This window comes from Solenopsis invicta, chromosome 12, assembly GCF_016802725.1.
Source record: "Solenopsis invicta isolate M01_SB chromosome 12, UNIL_Sinv_3.0, whole genome shotgun sequence".
Lineage (NCBI taxonomy): Eukaryota > Metazoa > Arthropoda > Insecta > Hymenoptera > Formicidae > Solenopsis > Solenopsis invicta.
In genome coordinates this window covers 9,968,938-9,994,187 of record NC_052675.1, presented here as the reverse complement: position 1 = coordinate 9,994,187, position 25,250 = coordinate 9,968,938, and the positions used below count along the sequence as shown (strand labels likewise).

Sequence of the window (25,250 nt, the reverse complement as noted above, 5' to 3'; positions counted from 1 at the left end):
ATTGTGAGAGAAAACGGGAGTGAATTATCGCGAACGCGAGAGAGAATTATCTAGCGAAGAAAAAGAAGCGAGAGATTCATCAGGCGCCTTTCGGTGATTCGTAGAAAAAGAATTGCGTGACTCTCGCTTAGCGCGACCGACATAGCTCGACGTAATAGGATATATCAAGAAACTCAAGACGCGAAATTACCACACACGCCAGGTTTCCATTTAAGAATCACATAATTGTATCCCCCGGACTCCCCGGGCTTAATTAGCGTTACGCAGGGAGTTCTATCGGGAGAGCTGTCGCATTAGCATTATATGCGCTAGATTATTGCACACCGTGCAGCCGATTGGTACGCACGTCCGAACGCGCGCGTCTGTTTGGAAAATGGACTTGAATCGACCGCGGCGGAAGGTAAACGAGCTAAATGACGAGTTAAAACAACAAGAGGGAGAATTTTACTGAAAATTGTAGTTAGATGTAGATCGGAAAGTAATTTTATGTTGAATCTTGACGATCAAAATAATTATAACGGAAATCTGAAGAGCGTGATAATATTGCTGCAGAAAGTTTCGACGTCTTACACAGAAAGAAATTTAGTATCAAATCAACAATCTTCGTTTCATATGTGAGCAAGAATATAAAATCTTCTTGAAAGAATTTATAACCTTAATTTCGTGAGACGTAATTTGCTTACATCAAGAAAATCTTTCTCTTCATGTAAGCAAATCGTGTCCGTTTGAGAATAAATTTTTCGAAGAAGATTTATATTCTTGCTTATATATGAAACAATGATTGTTGATTTGATATTAATTTTTTTTTTGTGTAGCAATCGACTTAAGCGTCTAATATATAATATATATGTTTTTAGCGAAATTCAATATAATTATTTTTACATTGGTATTTCAGCAAAATCGTTTTTTTCGCGCAGCAATAACGATGACGATTCAAATGTATAATATTGAAACGCCGCGCTATTTCGAACGACGGTATAATCGCTAACTGTAAAACAGAAATAATATTAACAATGGAATTGTGATAAACGTGATTTCAATGCAAGTATATTCAGGTTGCTCAGATACACGCGCATTGTGTTAATTTAATCCTTACAAACGAAACTGTGTGAAGAAAGAGAGGGAAACGCGCTCGCGTCTAGTTTCCGCGTGGCATATATTATACGATACCTACTGAGGAGGTCAAGCGTCGAGAGTATATTCCAAGGTACCCAGCGGCGTATCCCGGAAACCCGGTTCTCACGCCTCCACCTCCGGGACGTCGTCGTCGCGGCCGACGTGGAAAAAGCGAGGAGAATGCAGCACGCATCGTGAAAAATCGCGAGGGATACCCAGGCGAGTGTAGCGGTGATCTTGGTTTCACGTTTCGCGCCTAAGACAGACTCTCTCACGTGTACGCGCTTCGAAGGTATTGGCAGGGGGTCATCGAGAACCACCACGAGAGATATCGCAAGGTTCCTCTCCGGTAATAACGAGCAACGGTAAAGCGCGCGCGCGCGCGCGCGCGAGGATACATGGGCGACGGCCGCGTGCGGACGACGCGCGCGTTGGCTTTAAAGGATGTCAATTGCGAGCGCGCGGATGGATTTCAATAATGCGCCATACGTGAGCATTATTGAAGTAACGACGACGGGGAGAAAGGCCGTCGTCGAGGAGTCAGGTATCGGCCAGCCAGTTCCGATCGACCGCGGAGAACATCGGCATTGATATCGCCGTCCGGTGAAGTCAAACGATTCTCAAAGGCGCGCGCGAGCTACCGCGTCTCGCGAAAATCGTTCTCCCCGGGGAAGCGCGCAACTCCAAGGGGCACGTGGGAGAGTGATTTCTGATATCCGTGTCGCTGGAATCGTCGGTATTATCCCAGATCGCCGGCACGTGCGCTACTAGAAAGTTTTAAAGCGTTCCTTTGGCTCCGATCTTCCGGAAACAAGAAGACAAGTTTCCGTGAAAGATACACCAATACTTCGAGTTTTATCGAAATAATAGTATTTTAATTAATATTCTTATTGCAAGCGCTTACCCGTTTTATTATTTATACGTGTATGAGAAAAATGTTCTTCTGAGAGAGGATTGCACCACCGTGCAACTCGGTAAACCGAATAGTTATTAGCACAGCCGTATCCAGCTTCCGGATTCGATTCTACGGAAAATACTCGTACGTTCCGTGCTTTCGAGACCGAGACGCGATAGTTTCCGAACTATCCTATTTCCAGTAACGGCGATGCACTTGGAACACTTCCAGCTCTAAGTAAATTATTTGCGGCAATTAAGGGGCTTTCGAGCGACGTTGCTCCGTTAATAAATAACGTTCATTCGAGTGGTATAATGCCGAGCGACGATGCTCCGCGAGATGGGAAATATCACTGCGGAAAATCAGGTTTCGTAACGTGCTAATGAGCAACAAGGGGGGAGAGGGGGGGAATCGAGAGACGCGAGCGAGAGGTGGCAAGGATACGCGGCTGCTCGAGTAAAGGATGTCAACCGCGTCGCTCGAGTGTGACTACCGATCCGCGACGAAGGTGGTTCAACCTGACAGGATAAATTGCACCGGACGTAAGGACGGCCGGAGTCCTTGGCGGGGAGAGATGGCGTAATTTTCCGCGATTACGGAATCCGCGCGGCGAATAATGGCCGCGCGATAATAATCCCGTAGAGCGCTGCGCGGGCGCATCACCATGAAAACGCCGCGCCATGAAAATAAAAGTTCTTCGGACTTTCGCGAACGCGGCGTGCGTGATGCTCCACTTACGGGATATATTGAGAAAACGCCTCTTCTCTCGCGATGTGCCGCGTGGAATAGCGGGCTTCTATATTCGGATGCAATTATTTTGAAAAGAAGCGCGATGTAGCGGTGCGGTATTAAAATTCTTTTCCATCGAAAGTGGGGATACAACGCACGATGTAAAATGTACGGACGTGTACATTGGTGCGATCTTACTCATCTCGAGCTACAAGGATTCGCGTGTGCGATGCACACGCGATTTTACGCGCGAGGGCACGCGCTGTTCGCGCGTGCATGCGAGCCGAGCGACGGCGATACGTATAATTCGTGTCGTAACGTAATTGAGAACAGTAGTTAACGCTCCGTTGTAATAGATAAGACGGTTTAATTCGTTGGATAGTCAGTACCGTAATTGCGACACATCGATCTGCGAAACTTTCACGCGAACGGTAGTCTCCAAGTGGTACGTACGCAAGAGTTTCGTGCTTTCCTGTCGCTTTAATGCGTCTAGATCACGCCATTGCACATATATCACATCAAGCGCGAAATTAGGCGCACCGATGCGTTGCTAGAAAAAAAGCGCACGGGCGTGTTAAATGAGACACGTAGACCCACCTCGAAGCTTTTACTTAATACACTATTAAAAGTGTCGTGAAATTCATTGTATATATATATATATTTTTTTTTAACTTACACAAGTATATTAAACTTAATGAAAATTATGTGCATGAAATTTAAATCTCTTTTAATAACACTGAATTTTTTTAACTTTCTGAAAATTTGTTTCCTTTGGTTAAAACAAAGTTTTGCTGATGTAGTTAGATTTCTAGGTATTACAATAAAAATTTATTACTATTTTTTTCGTACATGCTAAAATATTGTTTGTCACATGTACAATTTATAGAACAATTTTTTTTCTAAATTTCACAAACGGTTCAGATATAAATTCCGTTATTTAGATTGATTAAATATTAAACATATGCGACATTACAATCATTTCTAATCATTTATTCACCTTAGTTAATTTTTTTGTGGCTGTACTTGTAGGACCATTTCTCAAGTGCATTACATTAAATGTTTAACAGCGTGGAGATATGAAAGACGATACATGTATCAAAAATAATTACTAACGATATTTGTTTAATAATAGCTCGATAGTTAATTTGATTCAGTTGCGCATATGTATGTGTCGAAATGAGAGAGTCCGTTAATTAATTTAAACATAGGAGAAAGCGCGAGTTGGAACGGAGCCGTAATTTCGCGTAATAATTTGTCCGAAAGTATCCTGTCGCAGGAACTTTCCACCGAATCTTCCGAAGAAGCAGGAGCCGTTTCCGATAAAGCGATACCCCCCAAGGTGTAAATTCACTTTGCAAGACTACCGGAAGTCCGAAACCTGTGAGGAAACGGTGGAAGCGACGCGACGCGCTGCGCTTAACGAGAGATATTCAGCGACGAAGAAAGCGTATATGTTTTTGTGAGAACAACTTTTACGGAGATAAATCAAGATATCTTTAAAAAGAGTCGCAGAGATCGTGGCAAGGACGCTTACTCGCGTGTATTATTAATGGCAGAAGCGCACACGTACGTAATTACGCGTTATCGTTCCCAACGCTTCTCTTCCTACTTATAAGGGAAACTAATGACGACCCGGCGGTGTCTAGTTAATTGTTGGCACGTGGATCATTATCAGCCCATTCGTACGTCGCACGCTCGCGTATTGTCACGCAGCGTATATATATCGCCAGAGAATTCTCGGAATATTCATTATTGTGTTATTAAAAGTAAACTCAATTTCTCGAAAGAAAGTTTAATGAATCCGAAATTATAATAATTAAACAAACTATTAATTGAAAGCGTTTAAAAGCGGGACGAGGAAGAAATAAAACAGATTGGCATGAATTAGGTAACTCGGTTGCGAGCTTACGGTTGTTGCGAGAGGGAAATTGATCGCTAACTACGTAGAGGAAGTCCTACATCACTGGTGCGTATTCCAGTCGATCCGATAAAGATCGACGATGTATAATAAACAGTTTTAGCGTTAACGTGTGCGCGTTACGGTACGGTATGACAATCCATACAGAAGTCACTCGCGTTTTCACTTTCCATCGACCTCGAGGTTGTACGAGCGTATGCCCACTCACGCGGGCATACTCACCGACACAGAGAAGCGTCAATACCGCGGGGTACATACATACGCGGCCATTATTCTCGTTATTTGCCCGTCAGACCGATCGGGCAGCGACAGATCGAGTCGAAAGTTCATTTTTCCGCGGTCGCTCGAGGAGAGGAAAGTGCGATCGTAGGAGGAAAACAATTTAGCCATGGCCGCAAAATTATGTACGTGTTTGTGTGTGTGTGTGTACTTATGTATATTGGTCGTATAGAAAATAACAGCCATCAGACATACCGAAAGTCCGAAAGAATAAACAAATATCATCGTTCCGATGATGCGCACGAATAGAAAGTATATTGGAGAAAGAGATTACCGATTTGCCATTAAAGATCTTGGGGATGTATCGGACGTATGGTCCCTGCAAAGTAAATAAAATTTGAAAATGTGTTTAATATTAATATATATATATAAAATTTATTGTGGTAATAAGATTATATTTTTATTTAATAACATATTTTTATAGTTTATTCTGTTGTTAAAAATTTTTTTTACAACGTTAAGAAAAATCTCAATTGTACCTATATAAAGTTTTATTACGATTGTTTGTTTAGTTATTTTTTAAATAAATAAATCAATCAATCAATTTAGTTTATTTTACACTACAATTGATCTCTGCATCGCACAGAAACTTTAAATGAATCATCTTGAATATTTAAAGTACTTGGATAAAAAAATTTCGATTTTTTTATTGTTTTTTTATTTTATTAGGTATTTCGTTAGATATTTTATTATTAATTATATTTTTATTAAAGCACATGTCTACTTTCTATTAAAATAAAAAATAACTTTTTATCCAGATAGAAAATTGCCGGCAAATTTTTTTTACTACTTTCAAATGCGATATAAAACAATCTGTAATTTTTTCATAATTTTTTTATGTTTTGAGAAATGTCATACATTCTTAAAAGCGTTTTATCTTATTTTCGATCTCGATTTCGAGTTTTTCTCAAAGACACGCCTGTCGAGATCTCACATCTCGGGAAGAAACGCCATTGAGCTTGCGGAAAATCGAATTTTGCGCAAATTGAGAAATCGTGCGTTTCCTGTTCATGGAGAACGCGCACGCGTGCGCAACATCGATATAATCTTTTTCGGAGAGGAAAGTCGCAAGGAGGAAATCGATCCGACGTTCGACGGCTGTTGCAAAACGAGGAACGCGTGTCTTTGTTATACGCGCGCCGACCCGGCGCGATCATTAATATCTCGCTGCTCCCAGACTCCGAGATACCGGCCGGCGACTAGACCAATTACCGTTATAGCGCAAACACTGTTGCGCTGCCGTTAGAAAATGATTTATCGCGAATTGTTCTTGGCGCGGGATTTATTGGAGCAAGTCGCGCCGGGGCCTTATTGAAAACTCCCGCGGGATCGCGCGGCAACGCGAACAACCGCGCTCGGGGCGCCCCGAGCCCGTTCGATTTCTGCCGCGTAGCACTACCAGATCGGTGTCTTTGAAGAAAACGCGGCTCGCACGAGCCGGCCGCGTGTACGTACGTACGTGCGTGCCGTTACGGCGCCACACGTCCGACTTATCGAAACGTTTATTCTCTCTGCTTACAGATTTTCTGGAGCGGATCCGTGATGGTCCGACGGTAACTACAACCGGTGATAACGCCGATCTCGGTGAGTCCGATATCTTGTACACACTTTGTTTTTATCTCCCTTATTATCCCCCTCCGTACCCTCGAGAAGCGCACATCTTCGCACTTTGTTGCTCCATTTGCGCGCGTGGAGCGAAGGAACTTAATCGAGCGAGTAAATTCGCGATATCCGAGAGCGAACGCCGTCGGTTTTACGATCGACGTATTAATCTCGGAAATGCATCCGACGCTAAATCAGCTTACACGCGCGTACGTTTCTTGCCGTAAACGCGCGAGCGTTTATCCTCCCGCCCGTGTACGTATACACATTTACGGGTTTTGTCCTCCCGCGAAACTCGTTTAACCGGCGTTAATAAATTGCTTTACTAGATCGCGCGCCTAATCGACGCTCGAGTATCTTACGAGCGATCGACGCTCAATATCAGTTCGCGCAGATATTAGCTCTCAATTTTGTTGTAATGAACGAGTATGGGCACCACCATCGTGGGTAAATCCGTAAAGCCTCGCGCGCGCGCCATTCGACGCGATATATTAATTAATTAGCGGCGTAATGCCACGACGTATAATTGTACGCCTAAGATTATCGTATTTTATCCGTCGGCCGGCGGAACGCTCGATCTCGCGAGCGCGATAAGTCTCGCGAGGCGCGCGAATGCTAAATGCTTAGCGATAAATTTCGCAGCGGCGTACCCCGCGTGCGGAAAATTAAGCGCTGTTTGTTCAATCGCGCGCCGATCGATCAAGCGTCGCATATAATACATACGTACGCGCGCATAGCGCGCCGTAAATTCGTGCCACATCGTCGCCGCGCGTCGTCAATCAACGATAAACGAGCGTGATTAATCGCGCGCGCATTGTATCGCGGGTCACCGCGGCGCGGCGCGAAAAAGAAGTTCCATTCCATTAATTTTCCACGTTCCGTTAAGTCTTCACTCTCTAAGTGCGACGCGACCGGCGCAAGGAGTCCGGCAAATAAACGCGGAACACGCGAGTTTCTCGGTTAAAATCACTCTTCCTTTTCTTTTCTCCTTCTCTCTCTCTCTCTCTCTTTCTCTGTCGCTTCCTTCCTCCCTTTCTCTCTCTCTCTCTCTCTCGCAGCGAGACCTCTCGTTTCCTCCCGAGTAACGTAAGAACCGTCGTCGAGAGGCTCGTTTTTAAGAGCGAGCTAATTACGGACCGCAACGGAACGCGATCGTAACGTCCGGCCGCGAGTCGCCTTCGCGCCATTTTTATCGTACCAATTGGCTAAATAACGTCACGATCGTGACATTGTCTCCATAATTCGATACTGCGATCCGTTCGCGTGATGCAACGCCAGTTACACGGCCGTTAGTCTAGCGTAACGTCATCGTGAACACGCAGAAATGCTCGTTTTTTTTTTTACCTTGCGGAGATTACTCATTAAATGGATTAGGTGAAGCAACGGGGTTATTTCTCTGCCTCTCGAGCACGATGACGAGCAGGCGATTTATAAATATATCGCCGTGCTGAACGTGTACCACGTGAAAAAGTCCATCTTCCGTTTATCCGAGAAGCGATACTCTCCTCCCATCCTATTCTAAATAAATGCAAAATCCCGGTCGTCCATCCCCGTGATATTACTCGCTTCACGACTTTGCCCAAGGCTTCGCCAGCGGTTTCGGGGCGTTTACGGTGCTTTTATAAATCTTGCGAAACGTCTTGCTCGGAAACACGAGGGAGAAACCCCTGAGAGAACGATGCGAAAAGCTAAGAGGGGCAGAAAGTCTAGGACCCTCTTTAAGAGGGGCGACCGCTCATCGCGCCGTACTGATCAAGATTAGCGGATCCCCGGTCGTGAGTCCGACGTGAATCCCACAGATTTCTACGATTCGAGCCAACTAATCTGGCTCGTTACGGCTCGCGAAGGACGTATCCGACTTGCGACGGACGAACGAAAGATCAAATTGAGCTTCGCTATACGAAATAATTCTCCTCATTAAATAGAGAACTTCGACCGAAATGTGGAAACACGATATAAATGAAATGCTTTATCGGTCATGGCTAGATCTTGCATTAGTGCTGATATTATTGTGTAATTATACATATTTGTTCAAGTTCACGAAACTGCGCCGAATAAATTTTTTACAGTTCCAAGTGAGAGAACAAGAAACCAAGTTCGATTCCTAGCTGAGCTGTTATTTTTTACAAACATTCTTTATAGTTTTTAGAAGCTAAACGAGGACAAAATTATCTCCTAATTAATATATTTCATTATGTATTGTATTAATATTTATTACCCAAGTGTGTTACAGGAAACAAATTATTTATCTATTTATTGTTTCACTTGATAGTTCCATTCCACTGAAAATGCTTGGGCTTTTAGTTTTATATTATTTAAACAAATCTTTTTTAAATAACTATTTATCAGGGTTGAGTCAGTAATACATTTCTTTAACTAATTTACATTAAAGTTAATGGTTTATAAAATTAATTTAGTTACGTTAAAAGTTACATGAACAAAAAATTAATTAGTTAAAAGTTACGTTAAGAGTAAATTAACTTGAGTTAAATTAGAAATTAATTTTGAAAAATATTATTTATATTAAATTACAAAATCGTAATTTTCTAAAGTTAAATTACTCAAAACAATTATAATATGGATCAACAAACTTAATATTATAATTGTAAATTAAATTTGTATAATATAACAAAGAAATCTTTCTTCTTATATGGGAATGTATTTTCTCTTACGATTTTTTCTTATACATCGATAAATTTTTAACTTAGGAAAAAAGTTAATTAATGTGTTTCAAAAATAACTAGTTAAAGTTAAAAATTAAATCATTAAAAATTAACTAAGTTAAGTTAGAAGTTATTAACTTTTAACTTTATTAATTTTAACTAGTTACTACCCAACCCTGCTATTTATACGGGACAGCATTTCTTATTAACAGAATAATTCCCGAGGAAATTATTAATCTCGTTATGCATAGAATGTGTGAGATTGACATTATTTTGTTCAACGTTTATTATATTATTTTACGTCAATTCTTTATATACTGAGACTAAATGAGCAAGGATATATCGTTTTCAGACGCGACTAATTATTGGGATAGAAATTTTTTCAATAAAAAATTGAAAATAAGAGTCAGCGTCAAATACAAATACGCATTCACAAAATGGATATGAAAATAAATATTTATTCATTCTAAATGTGAGAGTTTTGAATTAGCTATACATTATTTGTTGGAAATTTTTTAACAAAACAAAAATACTTTTACAAAAATAAAGGTCTTACATGAAAGCACACAATAAATATCAGAATCAAAGTCTAACTATAACTGATAAGACATTTCGTTTATATCGTGAATCGCAATCCGGATAGTCTCTTGCCGAAAGTGCTCGTTGGGATGATTTCGAATATTTTGGCTATGCTTATAAAAAAAAAAAATGACAGTTCTCTCATGCCGCGATCCGTCATTACTCACTCGATTAAAGTGCTTCTGAAGTTGGACATTATGAATCATTAAAAGCGCGTGTAGCGATTTATCAAGACAGCGATGACAGCGATTAGCTACTTCGCGGGAATAGTGGGAATATAATCGGCGAACGATTATTTCCCCGTAAACGACCGAGCGATTAATTTATCGGCGATAATGACGGCTTTAAGCGATTCGACGGCGATAAATCGAATTGGCGCTTCTTTCGAAGGATTGTTTAATTTAACGTGCACTCGTAATTATTGCCTAGCTGGTATATATGGAGGAAGGAAGGAACGACGTAAGAGACGATCGTAAATCGTGCCGCGAGGAGAACGATCGTAAAATCCGCGGCAAAAATCCATCCGTCCGTGCGCGTGGATGATGCACTTACGGACGGGGGGAAAAAATGCAGATGTTCCCGGAAGTAGTGAGGGCCCGGGGTAGACGATGCAACCGGCTTGAAGAGAGACGAGGGGGGGGGATCCTCCGAAGGAGGATACGCGCGCATGGATATTACACCGCTCTAGGCTTCGGGTGTGGTCGATCATAGGATAATGTGTCGTGAGAAGCTGAATAAGACAGACTAACAGGGAAGATGTTTCCGTTTGACGCGCGGATCGACGTGAAAAATGGCCGATACGCAATTGCGCACATTGTCGATCGCGATCGGGCGACCGGATGCGCGAGCCGCCGGGCAATAAGTTGTCTCTACGGAAAGATTAGAGTAATTTGTATGAAATGAATGATAGAGTACGTAGATTTAATTGTAACATAATTGAATCGTATAAAAGATTGCATTATACGTACACGGAAGAAAAAGTTTTTCATGTTCAAGTAAATATAGTTATTTTAACATCATTTCCTTGATTTAAACAGATATTAACTACTCTCTAAATTGGAATCAGTGTATTATTCACTGAAAGGCAGTGAATAGGCTGTTTTCAGTGATGTAACTTGTAACTATTTCATTCAGCGATATATGCACTGTTTTTCGCAGTGATAATACACTGATTCGATCAGTGAGAGTATCCCCTTAATCAGAATCACTGAAAAATAGTGAATAGTGAATCACTGATCACACAGGTATGAGTATAGCACTGCAAATCGGTAAAATTCCACTGATTCAGATTTAGAGAGTGGTACAAAATAATTTATTTTTAAGCTTAAAAAAATCTTTTTTTAATTAAGAAAGTGATGTTAAAATAAATCTATTTACTTGACCGTAAGAAATTTTCTTCGGTATACAGAAAATGTGTTTTATGCATATATATTATAATATTTTACATATAAATCATAGACTACAGATTATTTGTGCAGATTAAATGGTAGAAAGTAGACATTAAATTGTAAAGGATTTTGCGCGTATAGGCATTATTGAATTGGAGATTTACGAGATATCCCGTCCCATACGCTCCCAGGGCTCGATATATCAATGAAAATATTTTAACGGTTGATAAGTGCGACGACGTTTAACCCTCTCGCTGCCGAAGACAGCTGTAGGCGCTAGGAAGACTCCGTACCTATATAACTTAAAGGCGACTATGGTCGTCCGAGTGGAACTGACGTTTCCTCGAGGCGTTCGCCCGAGCCGACAGTTAAAGGTTTCCACTCGTGCGATTTACACGCGCGATGCTTGTACGCACTTTGCCGGAAATTACGTTTCACGACGGGAAATAATTCTCTTTCAATTATGTCTGATGTTGCATTTTAATTCCGTTCTAGCGTTAAACGCATCTCTCTCACCCTCTCCTTACCTCCTTTTATAAAGTGATAAAATCAGCCTCGCGATAGAAAATTCGAATTCCCACTTGTAAATATTTCGACGTAACAGGATTGTTATTACGTGGTAACGAATCGCCGCCCGGCTCAAGTGTAGTATCACAATCGGTCTCGCGCCGCTCTCGCATCGCGATGACTTCGAACAATAGCACACTCGTAGAATCCGCGGTTACCAGCGCGCCGCCGCCGCCGTAACAATCTCTCGCCGCTCATCATACGGCCGCGCGGAGAGACCTGCCGGTCGGTCGGCGATCGAGCAGCGCTAGTTCAGAAAGGGAATTCCGGAGGAAGATGTACGTACGTACGTACGTACATGAGTACGTACGTATGCGCGTGCGATTCCAGCGACGGATTTTCGCTGGAGGGTTCGGGTGTGGTCGATCGTAGGATAATGCTCGCGAGGATACGCGAGGGAGGAGAGATACGGGAGAGGGAAGAGCCTTCGGTTCCTCTTCTCGCGAGATCGATGCCCAAAGGCGAGACGCGGTCCTCCTCTTCCTCCTCCACCCATCTAACTATCCGCGCGCACGTACACGTGCGCGCAGAAGGCGGCAGCTATCTTCAAAGAGGAACTTCTCTTTCCTAGGAGAATTTTTCCTTGGCTTTAGCCAAGGCGGTTTCCTCTCTCTCTCTCTGTCCCGCGGACTCCGGATCCGCCTCTGCCGTGTACACAGGGTGTTCGGATAGTCGTCGATGCGTACGGGCGATTGCGCAAGCGGTGGCAGGATAATGGCCCATTCAAAGCCGCATCTTTTTTTCATTCGTCGTAGTAGTAGAGATTATTAATTAAATTAATGGAGTATCGGACAGGAGCAAATGGACCTTGACAACCCCGGCCAATCGCTTGTAATAAAATTCGTTTCCTCCCTTTTTTTTTAACGTAATGAGAAAAATATGTAAGCAAAATACATTTTCGCGCAATAATAATTACTTTATAAATTAGAAGAAAAAAAACTCCAATCTCGTCTCGTGAATGAGAAATATTCCTTCCTTCCTTCCTTCTTTCCTTCCTTCCTTCCTTCCGTGGGCGTTTCCGATGCGAATGTAAAATGAGCGGTAGCCTGAAAGTGGCGGTATTATCCTACGCAGCTCTCTTGACTACAAAGACAAGCGGCATCGCGACAAAAAGTCGGGCAACGACGCAGAAAAATCCTCGTAGCGCCGCACTGGAAGCGGCGCTTACGGCGCGGCAAGAAAGCCAAGTGGATGAGCTCGTTACCGTTTCTTTGAACGGACGTGTTAAACGGCGGCTGTACATAATTGAATGGTCGGCTCTATTCAGGATCAGGCGTCGGATCCGTCAACAAAGAAAGAGAGAAAGGCCGGGCGCTTTTTGCCGTCATTCTGATGATTTGTTCGTAGACCGAAAAGAAGAACCTCGCCTCGCCTCGTGGCGTCGAACCGATATCTCGAGAGGAGAACGGTTACCTCTCTCGTTACCGTTATTACGAGTCCACCGCGGTATCACGTGCGAAAGCGCTTTGCTCGGAAGCCATTTTTCGTCGATTGAACGTGGCCGGAAATTGCGTGGCGGGAAATCCTGCTCGGTTGACCCAATATTCGCATCTATCGACGAACATCCTTAATGCGTTCCTAAATTAGTCGAATGTCTTCTCGTCTGACAGTTTCGTAATATCCGCTTCGACGTTCAACGCGTGTCCATGATGGCTATGAATTAAATCAAACTGTATTTAATATAAATTATCTTCGTATATCAGAATTTTTATAGAGCGTGAAAATAATGAAAAATAATGAATATGTACTTTTCACTGAGCAATATGTCATGGAACGCTATGTAATTAGGTATTTATGGATAAGATCGGGGTGATGGAGTTGCATTTAATGATATTACGCAATTTCCTGCGGAAACCTGGCGATCGAAACGATCTCTCGCTCGCAGCCGTCGCCGCGTCGTTACGGGTATGGCCGAAGAGACGATAGCTCGAAAGAATGAAATGGCGCACGGACCACCCTGCTTGATCGAATTCCACCACCCGCCCGGATGGTATAACTCACGCCGACGCGGTATCGGGTTCCTCCTCTTTCAACGATAATTCGATTTGGATCTCGATTTAAATCACGACGCCGTTGCGCTGCTGCGTTGATTACAGAGCGCGCAACGGCGCGGTGTGCGCAAGGGCGAAGCTGAACCGCGATAACGAAACGAAGTCCGCGTCGTCCTACGCGCTGCTACGATCGTGCCCGTAGACACGATCGATCGGCACGTTTGACCTGCCTGCCGCGCCGCCGCGAACGTGAATGATCGATTCTACGCGCGATACCCGCGCGGGATTGATACCGTTCCCCGAGAGCGATAGCGACGGTCGTTTCCTCTCGCGCGCGCGCGCGCGCGGAGGTCGGTCCGCTTGATCTCCGGCGTTATGCGGGGTAATTCATGACTTTCGTGCCGTGACTCCGGGGGACGACGGTCCCCGGGCTCATTCCCGGGCTGAAAAATCTCACACCAGTGAGTGCGCGCTTCAACGATTTTCCAATACCAATTTCTCAACCGTATCAGAGAATCTTGATGTTCTCAAGGAGCTGTATTACGATATATCATATCCCAAAACGTCATATCCCAAAACGTTATCAAAAATATAAAAATTTTATGTGATATGTTCTAGTATTACGTTTGAGTTAGTGTTTGAAAGTATCGATACGTATCAATATTAGATTTAGAAATTAGTGTTCGAAAGTATCGATACGTATCAATATTAGAATTAGAAATTAGTGTTCGAAAGTATCGATACTGAATCGGTATTTTAAAAGAAAAATCGACACGGTATCGATTTTATATCGATAACCTACTGTAAATTTCTAATTCTAATATCGATAGTTGCATCAATTCTTTCGAACACTAGTTTGAGCATCTGTAAAATTTGAGCACTTGTTAATTTAAAAGTTATTTAATTTTTTGTCTACTCTTGATTTCTACGTAAAGTTGCGTTTTGCAGTATTTATTTGTAAATTTTACAGGAAAGTAGCATTACCAATTGAATCAAAATCTTTACATATACTAATAAAATTCCAATAAATAATGATGCAAAAATTTATTTAGATTTACGTACTCGTTTAAAATTGCAGCAAAAGGTTATTCAATATTTTTATTAAATTGTAAATTTTATAGGAAAGTACCATTGCCAATTAAATAAAAAATTTTACATATACTAATAAAACTCCAATAAATATTGCTTCAATAATTTATTTAGATCCGCTAGTTTAAAATTGCGACAAAAGAGTTCAACATTTTTATTAAATTGTAAAAGTTATAGGAAAGTAGCATTACCAATTAAATCAAAATTGTTACATATATTAATAAAACTCCAATAAATATTGGTGCAAAAATTTATTTAGATCCACTTACTAGTTTCAAATTGCAGCAAAAGTGTTCAATGTTTTTATTAAATTGGACAAATTTTAGCAAAATTAAAATACATTGTAAACAAGAGAAAACAAAATTTGCACGAAAGACCAGAATTATTACGCGTCATTGTGGCAACATTAATTTAAATTACATTGCGAAACACGTTCAATTGAAGCTTCAATTGTGAACCTAAATGTGTTTAATCGGGAAATCGAGCGCTCGAAAATTCTCACTAATGAGCAAGCTTTTTGCATAGTTTTATCGCCGCATGATAATAATTACATCACGCCTCACCGTCGAGTGTCGATTTTGCACGCCGCTTATTCTCTGGAAACGAAAGTCGGCCGTCTAATTCGTTTGATTCGAAGGCGTGCGCTTTGATACGCACAACTTCCTACGGTGAAATGAACGGCGATTAGCTTGCCTTATCTCTCGCGCGTATCGTCATCGGATATGCGCGCGAGATAAGGATATATACTCTTCGCTAGCAGGAACACGCGTTACTTTCCGTTCAGCATTTAACGTACACTCTATTTAGCGCACGACGTCCGCGACTCGTTCCATTCGTGCGGAGACGCCCCCGTTTTCGTGCATCTCCATCTCGCGCGCCGGTTATTATTTACAAGAGTGCCTCCGCCAGCGATGTAAATTTATAAGTAAAAGTAATGCGCGGCCGCGCTGGTTTCACAGACTCGTGCGCAGACGCTTTCGTATCGCGCAAATTTGATGTTTTTAGCTCGCCTCGCTCGCCGAGAGCACAGCCGCGCGAAAGTGCACCGCGCGTGTGTTTCTACCATATAAGAGGGCGAGATGACTAGCAAGAGAGAGAGAGAGAGAGAGAAAGAGAAAAAAGGATTGACGAGAGAGTAGCGATGGCCCCTGCGAATATCCATGAGTAACCTCCAGCCATATACAGACATATATTCATCTCATTATTCTTATATCGCCACGCGATTCCATTTTTCCATAATAATTACAGTATAATACCTTCTCTCCGCTGAAGTCGGTTAATGCCTGTTAAATCCACGTTATGGCGCTTTCCGCGATTATGCATTTACATTAATAATAGATTATAGCCAATTAAAAAAAGAAGACTAAAAATCGATGAAGTAATATTGTATAATAACGGTGTAAATAATTACTAGTTTTAATCGACGGGATGACGACCGCTGTACGATCGTTTGTCGATCATTTTAACAAATTGGCGTTATTAATCAATGGAATTACAAACGATCATCGTTTAATGTCATTACGTTGAAAAAAAAAAAAAAAACAGAAAAGATTTCAAAGATAGAGAGACAGATGTAGGTCTAACGGGTCCCATCGGACAACAGCTGATGGACGAAGAGTTGAGCGTGCAGGTGCAGGCCCCTACTACCATTTTGATGCACCAGAGCAATTTCCCGGTGTTAGAAAATCCGTTGAAGGTAAAAGGAAAGCTTCAGTCAAATCGCCAGTCACCGTCGTCGATCGTCAAAGTCATCCGTTGGCCGACATCGCGCGACACCCGCGGCGTCATTGTTGTTCTCGACGTCGCGTCGCGGCGTGTATCTGCGGATCCCTCGGACCCCGTTTACTTTCTAGCCGCGGACGCGCGACATTAGCACAGAGAGGAAAGAGAATAGAGGTGAAGAGAATTTCTTCCGCCTCTGCGAATTGGATCGAGTCGTAGGCCTCGGCCAGCTTCCAGGAGGACATAAAAGGAGGACTGTCCAAGAAAGTCTTAAACCCTCGCGCCATCGTAAGGCTAACGCGACGGCCATGTACGTCCGTCACGTCTCTCCACGACTAATCTGTTCAGTCACGCGGTGTACGCAGTTAGTAGTTTCGTCGGAGGCGACCTCGAGAGAATTCTCACACAAATTCGTTACAAATTATTCCTAAATGTTCTCTAGTTCAGGGCTAAGAGCGTGAAAGTCGCGCTAAAAACCTTGATCGTTCCGACATTAGAGTCGATCGTCGATGCATATACTCACGTACACAACACTTATGCGCGCGTCGCGCGTACCTTGCTACGAAACGCGAACTAATCTAGAAAATTTTATAATGTTGCGAGAGAAAGCTAAAAATAAAAGATAAAAAATATTATATATATACTGCTGGACTGGGACATATATATAAAATATAAAAGATATGGAAAAGAGCACGTGTGCACATTTTCTTTATTTATCTGTTAAATTCCTCGCTTAATTTATTCAAGACTCCGCGTGATAGGTGTATGCGCACCACCGTCCAATTAATCAGAAATATATTTAGATTTTTGTCTGAAAGCTAGAGAGACCAGCAATACCGGTCGACTAGCAGGGAGTTGATCAACGAGACTCCCGCTGGACGGTACCACCGGTGCTATCGCAGGAAACTGGAAGTTTCACCCATTATAAAACGCACTCTTCTCCCGCGATTAGGTTCCTCTCTAAGCGCCTCTCACCGCCGCGCAGCGGCGACCTTCGAGGCCACGGTTGGCCAGTCCTGGCCTTGACAGCAGTTCGGGAGAGGGAACCTAAACAACAAATTGAACTAGCCGCAACGGCAGCAGCAAAAGCTTCTACGTCGCCCGATTGCATTCAACTCTCCCTCTCTCTCTCTCTTTCTCTTTCTCTTTCTCTCGCATCGCCACCGAAATGCGAGCCCTCGATTTATGAATAGCGGATCGATCTCCACTCTCGCGCCGGCCGGTCCATTCTCACCGTCCGCCCGTCCGTCGGCCGACTGCACCGGTCGCATCTCTCTTCTCGCCACGCCCCACTCTTCGAAACGACCTGAGCGAATCTCGCACGAAACTTTGACTTAATCCGTGAGATACCACATTTAAAATTTTCAAGCTCGACGCGAAGGATATATAAAGGTTAAATTGAATATCGATCACTTGGGTAAAACTTACCGAGATTGATAATTAATTATTTTCTTAATTCGGGAACGCTGTTGCTTGCAACGCGAGTTAATTTGTACGCAAGTCGTCGTGTAATGAAACGATATAAGTATCCTGCTTTAGATTTTTTCTAGCGAACTGCTAGATATTCCGCAGAGATTATTAAGTTTCTAATAATAGACAGGCTTATTTATGCAGATGCCTACTTTATATGGAAATTGGTCGCGCTGGCGATTTTTACATCCATTCTTGACACTCGGACTTGCTTCGAAAAAAAAAAAAAGAAAAAATGCACCGGGGAACGTTAATTAACGACGATTGGTGGAGGTTGACCAAAAATGGGCACGCAGCGTAACGTATTACGTAAAGTATGTTAACTGTCCGTAAAAGGATTTCGGCGAATTTGAATGACGATGCTTCGCCGAGCAAAAGTATACACGACGGAAGATATTTCATGCCAAGAATAAAATGGCAGAGTTTGCGAAATCTAGCAGAATCTCCTTCATTCAACGCTTTCTTAACGGCAATTTTGTAACAAGCGCGACTGATCCGCAATTATGTTTAGAAAAAAAAAATTGTTATAAGGACGTACATGTGTGTGTGTGTGTGTGTGTATGTGTGTGTGCGTGAATCTTGAAACGTTTAAAGAGAGAAGGAAAATAGATCAATTTCGTAACTTGTAAGTTCCTGCACTAAGGACGACTTTATATCGAAAGCGAATCTTACAAATGATAGACTTGTCCACTCTTATTATAAACGCTTCGCATGCGCGGCATAAACACGAGACGGACATTCCGCAATTTTTTGCGCGCACCGATCGACGGGCAAGAATGAAGCGAAGGTAGCTTTATAGACGTCTCGTGTGCGAACTCGTCTCGTAAAGGAGAAAGAGCCGGTTGAGAACCCTCGAGATTCAGGTTCTACACAGGGCGACCCGACCGCGGAGAGTCTTGGGTGGCATGAGAGCCGGTGGTCGCGCCCTGCGCTAACCCAACCTAACGTAGCCTAAGATCGACTCCTCTCTCGGCTAGGATTCTCTCCGCTCGAAACCGCATATCGGCCGACCGACGGTCCACCGTGTACGGTCCCTTAAGTAGTCACGGATATCCGCCGGCTACTTACCCTGGCAAGAACCGAAACCACTGCCGAGCGAAACGCCTACCTGACTACAATAACTGCGTTAGAAGAAGGGGTTCGGCGCGGCACGGCGTTCAGACGTGCGAGAGAATCCGGTCGTCGAGAATAGGATCCGAGAGAAGTCCATTGGAATAAACTCTGGCGGTATAAAAATCTGAGAGGGAGACACTACCACGCGCAAAAGTCTCTCTCCCGTGAGACGTTTCAACTTTTCATGATGAAGGTTCCTTGGACTTTTGTGTTCGCTCCCCCTTGAATAGGCGGCGGCACTTTCGTGGAAGTAGCGCGCTCGCTGAACAGAACCCGGCGAGTGTTCCTCCAAAATCGACTTTGCTGGACAATTGCCGGCGGGCCCATCCGTCTTTCGCGACAAAGAAAAATTATCTCATTTGCGGAGAGGGAAGCTGCGCGCGCCGATGATCGAGGCAGACGCCTCGTTCGCCCAATTTCTCCCGAATGCGGCCGCGACCGCCGCGTGAAAAGCAAAATTTCACCTGCCCGACTTTAAGTGTCATAGCGTAAATCGTCCCGGTTATTGGTCGTTCAAGGGACCTGCGCCTCTCATTGAACGAACGGTTAACAGGTGTCTCGCTAAACGTAAGCAGGGATTCACGGGAACAGAAAGATCTTTCTCGTTATTAGTTTTGTATAGAAGACGCGCGAGACACGCGGATCTTTCGTCATTATATAATATTATTGTTCATTTTTTAAATTATTAAGTGGAATATTAAATGGGAGCCTCGTTCCACGAACCATCCGGCTATCCGACGGTTCGCAAATAACATTTCCCGAGGCGAAGATCTCGCTGCGGATTCAGTCCTCGCCGTGGTAAAGCATCAATTTGGCGTTTAATCGATTTTCCACGGCATCCTCTACGCCGCCACGATCATAGGACGATCATGAGATCACGATAAAGCACGAGGAGAGAACTTCATCTCGGCGAGACAGCTCGCGGATGGATTTATTCAACTGGATCTCTCTCGTCCGTCGCGAGATGATCGGTACATCGGTCCAATTAGTCGCAGTAATAATGATTATCGTGGCCGGATTTCTCGTTACCGATTCAGCGCGAAAATCGATCGGACTCACGGCACGCCGAGAGGCCGGTGTTGATAATTCCTTCATTGTGCGCAAGTGGCACGTAACTCGCTCGTCATCCTTCGAATCGTCCTCCTCCTCTCACGTTATCCTCCTCTCGCGTAATCGTCTCGCGGCGTGGGATCGCCAGATGGATATCCGGAAAATTACGAGATGAAGATCGATAAACTCGACCCGACGCGAACGATGAGCCGACACGCTCATCTTGGGAAACGGCGAGCGGCTAACGAGTTATGAAACGTGATTTGCATACGACCGCGATGCGAGAGACCCCCCGACGCATAGGACTTCATTCCGGACCAGTCGTGGACGTGATATCTTACGTTTCGGGGATGGGATCCGGTCTCTCGAAGACGAATGCTACTCGCCGTGCTTGGAACCTGTCGCGCGACGTTGCGCCGGGCAGCACTCGACTTTATGGTATACAGGAAATGCGATCTCGCCGTCGTCATCGTCGTCGTCGTCGTCATCGTGTATCCGATAGATACGCATCTAGGCTAAAACTCTCTTACGAATCTAAAAATAAAGTTGTGTCGCGTGTCGTGTCGTATCGCGTCAGAGGAATGTAACGTTAATTGCTATCTAAATTACCGAACATCAGCGGACGTATCGACGTTATTTTCCCTGTCTTTAATCTTTCGAGATCCTCCGAGAAAGCCGCCGAGGGCTCGCTCCGTTACTCCACCGTTACAAACTGACAAACCCGACAATTATTTTCATAGAGATTATTTTCATAGAGACCCGCGCTTAACGATCCACATCGTCTGCGACGAACGTCTCGTCTCGACCGCCGGCGAAGCAAACACCATTCGTTATTCCCTATATATAATATTATATTAACTATGTACTATAACTCGTGTCTCAACGTCACCGAACCGAAGCGACGCGACTCAGACTGTTGGCGACACAATCAGCGTCTTGCGCTTACGTATTCTCGCGCGCGTCTCGTTATCCTTTAAATGACGCAATAACCCCGACTGCACGAGTAAGCGGTTTCCTCGTAAAAGTGTTTCGTTAGTTCGGGTATCGTTAGTAATTTAAGTAATTGGCCGTAAAGCGCCTGTGACAAACGCACGCACGCGGTGATTCACAAGTAACGGGATAGAAGCGCCTGTGTGTGGGAAATTACGACTGTCCTTTCGCGCCTTATCAACAACCGCAAATGATTCTCGGAAAATAAACGGGTTTAAGCCCGTTCCGGAAAGCCTGAGATCCGCTGCCGCTGTCAGGAAGATTATCTCGATAATAAATTTGAAATAATAGCGCAGCATTAATACAACATCAGGGTATAATCGATGTACGATTAACGTACCGACAATAGCTAATTAATATAATGGCCGTTATTCCGTTATTTAAGAAAGACGAGACGAACTACGAGTGGGGCTTTTGTGTACGCGGCGCGGCGGGCCAAGCGAATTTATGACATTTCGAATTCGCGATTGTTGCGCACGATCGAATCGATCGATCGAGCGGCGCGTCGCAGTGCAATTAAGTGAATCGTGTCCCAGATCTTTGGACGGCGATCGTGTATACACTATCAAAAGTAAGACTGGCTGGTAGACTGACGCGACTTATGACCTCGCGCTTACGGTATCGTTCAACCTTTTTCATGCTCAACAAAGAGATCGTTGTCCTCTCACCCGCTAGCGCGAGGGAGGGTAGAATCTCTCTCTCTCTCTCTCTCTAGCGCGAGGGAGGGTAGAATCTCTCTCTCTCTCTCTTTCCTTCGACCTACGACATGAGACTCGTATCGAAATTCAAGAAGACGATGACAGTGCGCCACGTGGGAACCAGAACGGCGCGTCGTGTTTATAAATACGCCACATAAATATCTTTGCGACTAGCTACGTTACACTTGAACGTAAATCTCGCGGTCGAGAAGCTTCGGGACAATTTTAGATATTCCGTCTTTTGAATGACAATACCTTTCAATTCTCTTTTCTGAATGTTCATGGAGAGCACTGACTGTGCTTTTATTTACAGTCTAGGGCACTGCCCTTTAAGAATATTTACAGCTTAGAAATACAAGGTAAGTTGTACTATGAACTATAAACTAAGCTGAAATTGATAGACTTAAAACTTAACAGAAATAAAGTGAACAAAAGATAAAGTTGGAGAGAGAGAGAAAGAGAGAGAGAGTCTGCCTAGATATCTGTCTTCCAAATTGTCGAAAACTTTAATCTGACATGGGTTACGCAAGGAGTGAACTTTGTAACAGATTAACTTCCGGTGGTTTGTGGCAATCGGAACCCTTTTCCGCGTGCGAACGCAAACGGAATCTAAGACGATAGCAGCGATAGCGCACGCGTGTGGGAACCGGGATGGAAGTAACGGCGCGATATGCATGATCGCCAGTAGCAATACGTGCATATGCAAATGTCTGCTCGCAATTCGTTTACATATGCAAAACATATGGCAATAATGAAACGAGGCGGCAAAAATTCTAGATCGCGAAGATATACAAATCGAATCGCCACTGTACGCTTCGCAGTCTAATGACTCTAAGAACCACGGGATTTTTTAGCGCAACCTATTTACGATTTGATTCAAAAAGATTTAAAAGGTGCCAGAATCCAAGCCCTCCGCAGCCCTTCGGGGTTTAAAAAAGAAAAAAAAGCCCGGGAGCCGATCGCCCCTTTTCCGCAATCACGCGAATCCGTCCGTTTTCGGGTGTGCAATAATTGAGCGAGGATAGGAGGGCAGGGCAAGGGCAAGGGCAAGGGGAAGGGATATCATTATTCTGGGTCGACCGCTGCGATTTATCCGTCGTCGGTGGCACGAAATTCAGCCTGTCGTAACGGATCCGACATGGAAACCCGGGAACACACGCGCGAGCGGCACGCATACAGCCCGATATTTCGTCCCGTGTATAGGTGTAGGATGCAATCGGGATATGCAGGTTGTACATACATATACGCGCGACACGTGATACATAATACGCGCGCGCACCCGTATACCGTATGCGGCGGAGAAAACACTATCGAGAAGTCTCGGTGCAGCAGACGCGACGGCGGAGGTCTCTCGGCAAGGACCGTTAGGAGGCTTCAAGGATATCCTGCGTCTCTCGCGCTGGCGATCAGCGGGAATTATTCTCCGCGCTCCCGCACGCCAGGGAAAAGGATCGTTAAGGATCGCCGCCCAGCTCTCCATCACGACCGCCGCCGTGTCGCCGCGCTTTTCCGGAAAAGCGAGCAACGCGAACGAACGATAATAACACCGGATTTTTAAAAGCGAGCCAACTATACATTTTTCATGTGTTTTCGCAAAAAGTGCAAATGTTTAACGTAAATCCGAAAGAAAAGACGATATTTATTCTGTAGATTTGATCGTTTATCGCACCTTTACGTAGGCGAGAGCGGTTGGTTCATTGTCGTTGAAAAACACTCGCGGGAACATTCGCGTGTCGACGAGGCGATTTGCCGGCGCAAATAGTTGCAATTACGTTCCGATCTCGCGAGAGGTGGAACGCTTCCGAAAGTAGGGCCGTATAGGACCCCGTGCTGAATCCGGCGGCGTGTGTTAATCGAGCGAGTTCGCGGACAAGTGAGACGCGATAAAAAGAAATTCCGAAGCATTGTTAGGCGGTGGTGGTAGTGGTGGTGGTGGTGGTGGTGGTGGTTTCTGGTACATTGTCATAGCGATGATGCTGCCGGTGAGAAGCCGGAATCGAGCTGATCGCCGAGAGGCAATGATTGGAGAGCGGCTTATGTGGCCTACTGGCCCAGTAAGGGGTCTTCGCGCGTGTCGCCCATCCGCGTACTTGGCGCCGATCGGCGAATATTCCCTTGCTCCCGAGGCTTATTACGCCTCGTAATTAAGTCTCGGGGCCTCGATCGGCAGAACAGAGACGGGTAGAATCCGCGCGCAAAGTATCACGCGAAACGAATCCGACTTGGGATTTCGGAGCGGAAGGCCGCGGCGCGGTATACAAAGGGAAGCGCTAAGCTGTGCCCGCGCGATTAATAACGCTAGATAAAGTCTCGCTAAATTATGCTCGGGTCGCGGCATCGGACGTTAGGAGGACGTGGTGGCCATCAATCGACGCCAGCCGCTTTAATTGCGCATAGTGAGTGTACGCAACGACGTGCTCCAAAAATGCGATAATGTTTGCCCTCCTCTTTGTCCCTCTCTCTCTCTAATATATAATGATATATATATATATATTTTTTTTTAATTTTTATATATAATTATGTATAATACATAGATAATATATATTTTACATATTAAATATTTTATTATGTATTATATATAATTTATATATAAAATATTTTTTCCGGATAATAAAACATAAACTTATAATCTGCAATTTGTATGAGCGCTGAGATATTATATATTAATTACTTAAATTGTGTTTTTTTTAATTTCCGTCTAATGTGTCTGTACCAATTGCTTCTTTGTTGTATCTTATCAATGATTTATCGCTATATTTCTTTTCTTTTTTATTTTTTTTAAATTTTTGTTTTTAATTTCAGTAAGTTGGTTTTTCAACATTATTTATGTTTGTTAATTTTGTACTGCTTTTAGCGCTTGAAAGGACGCTATTTTAGAGTGTTTTACAAATATTTATTTATCTTTATTTTCATTTAGAATTTAGACTGAAAATATATCGAAACTGCGATAATCCGAAATATTAGAATGCCACCGCACCGCTCGCTGGGAATACGATGCAACCAGCCGCGGAGAAGTAAAGTGTTAATGACGTTATGAAAGTGTAAACATCGAGTAGTGGCGGGACTATTCCGGAATAAAAATCAAACAAAACGTACTATTTTCAGACGAATCGTATATGCTAAGTAGACGCGCTAAGATATGCGTCGTGCCACTTGTGTCTTTTTTATTCGACAGTTTGGACAGGCCGATCTCCGCCAGGTCGTGTCGAAATTACACCCACGACAGTACGTGGTTTATGTTTCTAGGGGGATCTACAAATAATTATACCACTTCCCTAAATCAATAGTGCGTTGCCCACGTGCATTCCTTCTGGGAAAATTCTAACGTCTAAGCGGAGGTCGGTTATAACAAGATTTAAGTATCGAGAACTTCGAAATTATACGACCGAAT

At 43.8% G+C, this 25,250-nt stretch overlaps 2 protein-coding genes across 3 annotated transcripts in view; one reads left to right on the top strand and one right to left on the bottom strand.

Moving 5' to 3' along the window:
* The window catches only part of LOC105200202 (dystrotelin), a 110,485-nt gene that overhangs the window by 46,776 nt on the left and 38,459 nt on the right, over positions 1-25,250 (top strand). The window contains exon 4 of the mRNA XM_039456123.1: positions 6,459-6,521. The gene's annotated coding sequence lies outside the window, so the exon portion shown is untranslated. The remainder of the gene's footprint in view (positions 1-6,458; positions 6,522-25,250) is intronic.
* The window catches only part of LOC105200197 (storkhead-box protein 2), an 84,835-nt gene that overhangs the window by 43,674 nt on the left and 15,911 nt on the right, over positions 1-25,250 (bottom strand). The gene's annotated exons all lie outside the window — the stretch shown is intronic.